We start from the raw sequence: 9,406 nt of genomic DNA on the forward strand, positions 1-9,406 counted from the left end.
AGCCTGTAATCCCTTGGCCTAGGAGCAATTTCCTAGCTGAGTGGCTTCATGTCTAATTCTCACAGTATCAGATGAGTAAAATGCTTCCAAGGGAAATAACATCCAGCTGTTCTAATTCATCTTTTATACATTTCTGTGTCTCAGGAAGCTAAGGCTTTTTATAGAAACTCTGGCAAATCTGGGGCAGTTTTATTTTACTATAAGTTCATATATCGTTAAGTTCTTGGTAGTCTTTCTTTTTAAAAAATGTGTTCTATTTATTTATTTATTTTAAAGATTTTATTTATTTATTTATTTATTTGACAGAGAGAGATCACAAGTAAGCAGAGAGGCAGGCAGAGAGAGAGAGAGGGGACAGGCTCCCCGCTGAGCAGAGAGCCCGATGTGGGACTTGATCGCAGGACCCTGGGATCATGACCTGAGCTGAAGGCAGAGGCTTAACCCACTGAGCCACCCAGGTGCCCCTATTTATTTATTTTTAATATGCTTTTTAAGTAGGCTCCACACCCAGCATGGGGCATGAACTCACCACCCTGAGATCAAGAGTCTGATGCTCCACCAACTGAGCCAGCCAGGTGCCCCAATTGCTAATCTTGCAGAAGTGGGACCAGCCTGCTATGGGGAAACTCTGGAGGTCACACAAAAGGTATGGGGCCACAGTATGCATAGCCATGCTTATCTGTCCTATGCCACCTTGCTTGGCAATGTGGGTAGAGAAAGAGAAACATGGTTTGAAAAGTATAGACTGAGCTTAGCCAGTCTAGGCTCAGTATAGGGATATTATTTTAAACATTAAATGATTCTCTTCATCCTTCTCCTCACAGCCTAAAGGTATGTGAATAGTTTTCTATTGCTGTGTGACAGACGACCACCAACTCAACTGCTTTAATGGCACTCAGTCATTAGCTCACAGATCTGTAGGTTAGAAGTCTAGCATGTTGAGGTGGGTTTCTCTGCTTGGGGTCCCATGAGGCTGTGATTAAGGTGTTGGTCAGGTCCCAGGTGATCCTTAAAAAAAAGAGTTGAAGGGTGCCTTGGTGGCTCAGTGGGTTGGACATCGGCCTTTGGCTCAGGTCATGATCTCAGGGTAATGGGGTGGAGCCCTTCATTGGGCTCTCTCCTCAGCAGGGAGTCTGCTTCTCCCTCTCCCTCTACCCTTGCTAGTGAGCACTTTCTTGCTCACTCACTCTCTCTCTAAAAAAATAAAAAAATAAAAGAAAAGACTTGAATAAGAGAAGATTGCCCCTTCAGGTACTCCAAGAAGCCAAATTTGTGGCTTTCTTCACAAAACCATGTGAAGGTATTCAGTAGGCATCCGGGGTTAGAAAAGCTCCCAGGCAGATCAGTCCCTATCAGAAAGCTCTAGTGTAGGGGCACCTGGGTGGCTCAGTCATTAAGCATCTGCCTTCAGTTCAGTTCATGATCCAAGGGTCCTAGGATGGAGCTCTTCATTGGGCTCCCTGCTTGGTGGGGAACGTGATTTTTCCCTTAGAGTCCCCCGTCTTGTGTTCTGGGTCTCATAGTCTCTCTCTCTCTCTGTGTGTGTGTCAAATAAATAAATAAAATGTTTAAAAAAGGAGGGGGGCAGTACCTGGGTGGCTCAGGAGTTTGATGTCTGCCCTCAGTTCAGTTAATGATATCAGGGTCCTGGGATCGAGCCCACATCAGGCTCCCTGCTAGACGGGAGGCTTGCTTCTTCCCCTCCCACTCCCCCTGCTTGTGTTCCCTCTCTCACGGTCTCTCTCAAATAAATAAAGAAAATCTTAAAAAGAAAATACTATTGTAGAAAAACTGCAGTTCAGTAGGAACATGCAGCCTGCTTACAGGGGTCGATTTGTTCTTGTCCAGGAAAAGGGGGAGGCCAGCCCTGCAGGGCCTCAGGGGTGTTTTGGCGGAAGCATCCAGTGGCAGCAAGAAGGTCAGTTTTCTCACAGGGGCCGTCCTGAGAGAGCTTCAAGTAGCCTCATCCGGCTGCTGATTTGGTGTGCCCTTGACAAGTGTCTCCCCTGGATTTCTTCATCTGTCAGGCTGAGTCTTAGGAAGGATCGACTCTCAATCTTAGGAGAGGAGACTGAAAGTCAACACCACACACAAACTTTGTCCCAAACCCTCACACCTCCCATGTGTTCTTCTAAGGGCCTGTTCATCTTTCCTAAAAATCATGTCCTCAGTCTCCCCTAAGAGGCCTGTATCTCTGCTCCTCTTTCTCTATTAAGATGGTATTTAAGACAATTCTGACAGGGGTCTAGGCCAAGAACTCAGAAAGGAAGAGAGAAAATTATTTTTCCTCCCCTGCAATACGAATATTAAAAAAACAAAAACAAAAACAAAACCTTTCTTTCCTAAGCTGAGGGATGATCTGGCTTGTGCTGTGATGGCCATGAGAACGTGGCCCTCAGGTCTTCAACTACAGGGCACTCACTTGACCACAGGCCCCGCTCTGAAGCCCATTGCTGTGGATGTACCAAGGTCACTCTCCCTAGGACTGCTCCCAGACAGGGAACTAATACAGGCCTCTTCCTGGGAGACACGAGACTCCTCTGATGGCCCACTTCTCCTTACGGACTCTCCTGAGACCTTGTGGAACTTTCCTTAGACTAGATGGCTGTACAGGACGCCACCACACAAAGGTTGCCCCTCCTGCACTTGGGGTTTGAATTGCTTTGATCTGAATGGTCTCCAGGATCCCCCAGACCTCCTCCATTTTTCTCACAGGGTTTTCCCCCATTGAAATCCCTGCATGTTAATCCTATCTAGGTTTCTGCTTCTCAGGACTGACCATCAGATGGATTAATTGCCTGAAAATTTATGTCATTATATTTGAAGTTCTGATAACAACTAACATTGCACATTTCCTTTAACACATGAAAAGTGATAACCTTGTTACTTGGTCATTGGGGCCCTTAAATTCTTCTGCAGATTCAGCTTTTTAATCGTTTCATTCTATGTAAGTGATTTGGACAATGCTGTAAAATGACATGTTTCAGTTGGTCATAGCTCTTGAAAACAGAAATTGCATCAAAATGTTATTCATTTGTCCAATCTTGAAAAAGTTATACGTCTTCGGGATAATTCTGAAGCTTTGTTTCAGTTGGCACAGGAATCCATAAGAAAGTAGAAAGCATCAACTCTGATCTGAAAGGTGTAGGGAGGTAAAACTATTAATAAGCCAAAGTTCAAGTTTCTTTGGTAGACCAGTTCTGGAGTAAATTTCTCAGTCCCCATGAAAGATGGTCCTGAGCTTCCTGCTTCTCAAGAGCACCACAACGTCTGGGAAGGGGACACTGTTTGTGTCATCACAGCTGAACAGTTCTTCACAGTCTTTTGCCTACAGGTACACAAGTTCTCATGTGTACCAGGGACCCACCTGAAGGTCCAGCCCAATCTTTTGATGTAATATAATAGGATATGGATTTACAATACCAAATAAGAAGTAACTTTGCAAAATCAAAATCATATTGAAAACTAATCAAGTCTCCAGATCTCACAGCTGGTTTATAGAAAATATTATCAGCAGAACAATAGAAACAGGTACAGGGATTCAGGCAGCCAAGTCCAAGATATGAAAATTCTCTAAGACCATCTTGTTTCTTCAACACATTAAGTACAAGGAGAAAAATAAGAAGGCGGAGCATAAAAATGAAACCAGGCTGTCCAGGTCTGAACTGAGTCAGGAGCGTGGAACGGAGCAAAGAGACTGAGCACCGCTGAGGGAAACAGGTGGGGCCGGATGGGGGAAAAGATCCTTTTAAGTCCCCCAGGCTCTGTGACTCCACAAGGAACCCTGAGAAGGGCGGGGCTGCGAGAGGGAGGAGCGTCCCTTCTCCATCCCTCCATCCTCGGCTCCGGATCCTCAACCTGCTCCCCCTCCAGCTGTCCGAGGTTTAGGGACAATGGCAAATTCTCCAGACCATGCAGTGTGTCCCTTGCTGCTGGGTGCATTAATCTGACAAGCATTAATCTGACAAGCATTAATCTGACAGCTCAAAATACTGTGAGCATGGCATGGGGCTGGGTAGAGGGTGAACTTCAAGAGCACAAGACATTTTCTGCCCTCCGGGGCCTTACATTCTAGCCGGACCCACAGGATGGTTAGCAGAAAGTGAACAGGCAATGATTCGGGGGCGTGTGGTCAATGAATACGGAATATGGCCTGGTCAGAGGCCTTCTGTGAAGAAGGCAGGACTTAGCAACAGGAGGGGTGAAGAGTGGGAGGGTTTGAAGGAGGAGTCCTAAATGAAGGCTCTGCTTTCCAGAATGTCCAGAGAGTGAGGGGAGCAGTGTGAGGAAGGATTGCCACTTTGGGGGGGTAAGAGTTGAAAGTAGAGATTAGGTTGGGCTCTCCAGGACCTGAGTGGGAACAGCTTTCCTCGTCACTGCCCTGGGAATCCACAAGCCTCACTAAAACACATATGGAAGACAGACAGACAGACACGCCTGAACAAAGAAAGAGGCAAAGCCCTACACATCCGGTTCCCAAGATTTGGAAAAGGATGAAAAGGACCTGAATGTCTTTCTTCCCCAAGACAGAAACGTTCCCAGTAGGACCGACGGGACGTAGCAGAGCATGATCATGATGAATTCAGCGAGAGAGAAGAGACTGTGAGCTCCAAGCACCATCCCACACCCGTGTTTGCAAGCCAGAGCAATAGCAAGGATGTCATCCAGGGACGCCCGGGGGCTCAGTGGGTTAAGCATCTGACTGTGGGTGTCAGCTCAGGTCTGAATCTCAGAGTTGTGAGCTGAAGCCCTTCATTAGGAGCATAAAAAAAAAAAAAAGTCTTAAAAAAAGAATGTGTATCACATAGGAGTCAGAGACAGGCATTGTGTGACCCCAGGCCCAAAGCCATTCCCTCCTCCTGACCTTCGAGATCTTGCTCCTCGTTGGGGGATGGGACCCACAGCGGCAGAAGCAGGAGGGAAAGAGGGAATTCTGGGCTGGGGACTCACCCCATTCATGCACTGGTGTAGCACAGCTTGTGTGGACTTCCGTGGTGACGCCAGGAACTGGGAATTTAACAGTTCCAGATGGCAATGGTCCTCCCCCGAGACGGTCACATGCAACCCCTTAAGCTATTTCTGGGCAGCTTGGGACTCTAGGGTTGTCCATTGGCTTACAGGATCCAAGGGCCCCAGCCTTTCTCTGCAGGGTTCTCAACTGCCAAGAAGGCAAATGCAGATTGAAAAGTGAGCAGGGACACAACGTTCAACCTTGCTCACCCACTGATTTCTCTTACTTTCACTGTCCAGGGGCAAAATCTTTCCCCAATTTGTCATTTAACAGACCCAACTTGGCTTTCCATTTTAGGGAATTTCCATTTCCATCGCAGAGAGGGCTATCCTGCTCATCAGTACTTTGGTTCACTCACCGGCAAATCATGGCTCTCCTTCCCTGTCCCACACACGTCTCTCTCTCTCTCTCTTTTTTTTTTTTTTAAACAGTTGCATAGAATGTCCTATGGTCTACACTCAACACCTGGAAAATACTTTCTTTTTTTTTTTTAAGATTTTATTTATTTATTTGATGGAAAGAGATCACAAACAGGCAGAAAGGCAGGCAGAGAGAGAGGAAGGAAAGTAGGCTCCCTGCTTCACAGAGAGCCTGATGCGGGGCCCCATCCCAGAACCCCAGGATCATGACCTGAGCCAAAGGCAGAGGCTTTAACACACTGAGCAAGCCAAGCATCCCAGGAAAATACTTTCTTAAGGAGACTGGGTCCCTTTCTCCCTGATTTCATCGGTCTAATTCATTGGAGAAAACCCTGGTATGTCATGAATCCAGTCTATGTCATGAATAACTACTCACCTATGCATTTAATCAGGTTCCTGCTCTGTGTCCTCTGTCAGCAAGGATGAAATACTCACTGAGGTCGGTTCCTGGGACCTGTGGCTCAGATGAGGAACTGCACTTGGCACAGAGCCTGGGGCCACACTGAACAAGGAGCTGAGGTCAGCAAGGGCTGCCAGTTTCCCTGCCTCCCCAGCTCCCCGTCCTCAGCCCTGCCACACTGCCTAGTAGACACTTATTCAATACATTACATTCAGTAAATGTCCCTTTTCTGGTCTTTATGAAAAAGGTATTAGTCCAACATCATCAATAGATGCTAAAATCATGGGCTGAAAAGTTTTGGGGGAACAGGATATTCACATAGAAAATAAATTTCAACCCACATCCAAAAAAGAAGATTTAATCACTTATTTTAGAGAGAGAGCACACATGCTAGCCTGAGTGAGTAGGGGGAGGGTTAGAGGGAGAGGGAGAGAAGCAGACTACCCAGTGAGCACGGAGCCTGACTCAGGGGGCTCCATCCCACAGCCCTGAGATCAGGACCTGAGCCAAGACCACGAGTCAGACACTTAATGGACAGAGCTACCCAGGGGCCCCTCCACCCACATGTTTAACATGCAAATGTCACACGACTAAACTCAGCTTTTGTCACCATCTTCATCATCATATTTGTGAGTCTCTGTATCTGTTGACATTCTGGAGACTGGCTTGGGACTAACTCATCTGGCTTCCTTTTACCCTAGCTGAACAAAACTTCCACCTCCTTATGTGTGCAGCTGTGAGGTTGCCACAGTCTGTATTTTAAGCTCTCAGTCCAATGGTGGCCATGACCCAGACTGCCTTAATGTTCTAGTTTCCAGCTGGACTAAACTTTAAATAATCTCCTTCCTGGCTCCAGGCTCCTGATCTCCCTTGTCTTAGAATATTTTATTTATTTTTATTCTTTCCTTTTACCTTTTAAGTAGGCCCCATGCCCAGCAGGGAGTCCAACACAGGGCTTGAACTCATGACCCTGAGATCAAATCCTGAGCTGCTATCAGGAGGCAGATCCTTAGTTTCACCAGGATCCCCTAAAAATTTTAAAAACTTGTAATTGTAAATTCTTTCTCCTCTTAACAGCCTTATAATCCATGACTATCTTTCTTAAGGCCCCGGGAGCCATCTTTTTCAAATGTGAACATCAAAGGAGATAGGGTCCTCACCTCCCAGTCTCTGCAGGAGGGAAGGAGCTTTTGTTTGATAAGACGACCATCAACTGGGAGGCTGAAGCAACAGAAACATTTTCTTTTTTTTTTTGAAAGAAGTTTATTTATTGAAAATTTTAGTACCTGATTGAATGATCTAAAAATCCTCTATTCTAAACCCCTATGAGCACTGCAAATGATAGACTCCTGTATCTAGTGGGCATCTAAGCAGAGGTGAGTTCTAGCAGGAGTATCTACAAGTTGATTAATGCACTTTCAGTTGGTGGACGAGCAGCATTGGAGTATATGTATTTTTGTGGCTCCTTCTTCTGGCTGGATACACATGAGTCCAGCCACATCCAGCAGAGTTGAACAGAAATGATTCCTTTGGTTATTTTCCTTAATGTTTGCACACAAGCAGCAAGGGCTACACATGTTTTAGGATTGGGCCCCTCCTAAAGCCACCTTCGTTCATTTTTTTGAACTGAAACCATCAAATACTTGAGGTCTACATTGCCACTGTGTGGGGACAAGTCTAGTACGATTAGCTAATATATCAGAACTACTTGAAAACAAAAAGGAAGGCTAAAAGACACAGTCAGTTGTTAATTCAATAATGATCATGCAAATTTTTATCTGAAGATAATTTTGAAATTAGCTCTCTATCTTAGACTCAATCTTAGCAAGAAATAATATTATGTTTAAATCAACTTTTTATCAGTCATCCACGAGTCTACGTTTGTATGTCAATGCTGTCTACCTGCGCATTTTTGTAACTGCATTTTCATTGGTCTGTGCATAGAAGTTCCAAGAAATAGATAATTCTCATTTATGGAAACTAAAAATTACATACATTTAAGTAGGCTTTTTATATGATCAAATCAACTCTTCCTAGATAGAGTCATTCTATATGACATAGCTGCTCTACCAGGCTAGAATACCATTGTTTGTCTCAAAAACCATTTTAAGCAACAGGAAAATGCTAGTCTCTGCAAAGAGCAAAACAAACATTTTCTCCCAGTTCTAGAGAATCGACGTCCATGAACAAGATGCAGGCAGGTTGGTTCTCCTGAAACGTCTCTCCAGGGCTCCCACATGGAGGCCTTCCTGCTGTGTCCTCACATGGCCCTTCCTCTGTGTGCACCCACTTCTGACGTCCCTTACCCTTCTCAGAAGGCACCAGTCCAACTGGACCAGCCGTGTGACCTCATTCATCCTCACTTACCTCTTACAGACCCTGTCTCCAAATACAGTTACCCTGGGGGTGAGGGCTTCAAACTATGATTCTTCAGGGGACATGGTGGAGTCTGTAACAGCGACTAAGTTTGACGGGAGCCACTAATTACAGAGTGGTCTAATTACAGAGAAGTACCTTTAAAAGCTCAGGAAATAAGTCCATGTGCTCAACACAGCCTGTTGCTCAACCTCCAGGACTTTCCCGCTAGCTTCCTCACCTCTTAAACCACCCCCCTGCTCCTGTTTCAGTGGAGCGGAGTTCAGACTGAGTACAGGCCTCTCTCGCCTATTACAGCAGCCTTCAGTAAAGTCTTCCTGGTCTGTTCAATGGTGTCTCGTGCACTTTGGCTTTCACAATTGGTATGTACAGATGTAGTCAGGTTCTCTTTCCTACTAACATCCATGATAAGTTTCTGCACACCTTCCTTCTAAAAGTTACCTTGTTTGTTATGGGTGTCTCTGCTTTATTTAGCAGAAATTACCTTGCTCCTTCGGAGCTCTTAAAGAATTATATTGTGTTGGTGCCAGAATAATTTTAGTATATTTCCCCCCAACATTTGTAAGATAATTTCAAAAGCATACAGGAAAATTGCTAGAATTTTAGAGTGAACACCAGTATATTGATCCCCCAAGATGCTACAGTTAACATTGCACTAGACATGCTTTATCACAGATTATTCACCCAGTCATTCTTCCCTTCTTCCTTCAAGGTATCCTATTTTCTGCATCTCAAAGTGGAAAACATTACAAAGTTGTCCCAAATGCTTCAGCTGGCACGTCCATAACTAAAGTTCTTATCTGCCTCTGAATGTGACCAAAAGGAATTAGTGAATCTCATGATAACCGGGTTGTCAGAAATCTTTAATATCAACAAGGAACTACAACATAGTCATCCTAAGAAAATATTAGTTAATGCTAATCTACTGCTTTACAAGTTTACTGAGACCCTTCTAATTTGATATTCAGAGTGTTTCTGTGTAGATGTAATCCCCTCCTGTTGGCTTTTGAAATTATGGGAGGGAGGTTGTGTGGAGCAAGGCCAGACGTCTGTGCCCCACAGAGAAGGGGAAAGGTAAGCCAGGGGAGAACAGCCCATCAACACACTTGCACTGTATACCCAGGCCTTCCAGTGCGGCCTACTTGCTGATTCCCACTCTCGTGCTCATCTTTGTACTGACTCTGGCTCATCCCTTTGTCT

Source organism: Mustela nigripes, chromosome 5, assembly GCF_022355385.1.
Source record: "Mustela nigripes isolate SB6536 chromosome 5, MUSNIG.SB6536, whole genome shotgun sequence".
Taxonomy (NCBI): Eukaryota; Metazoa; Chordata; class Mammalia; order Carnivora; family Mustelidae; genus Mustela; species Mustela nigripes.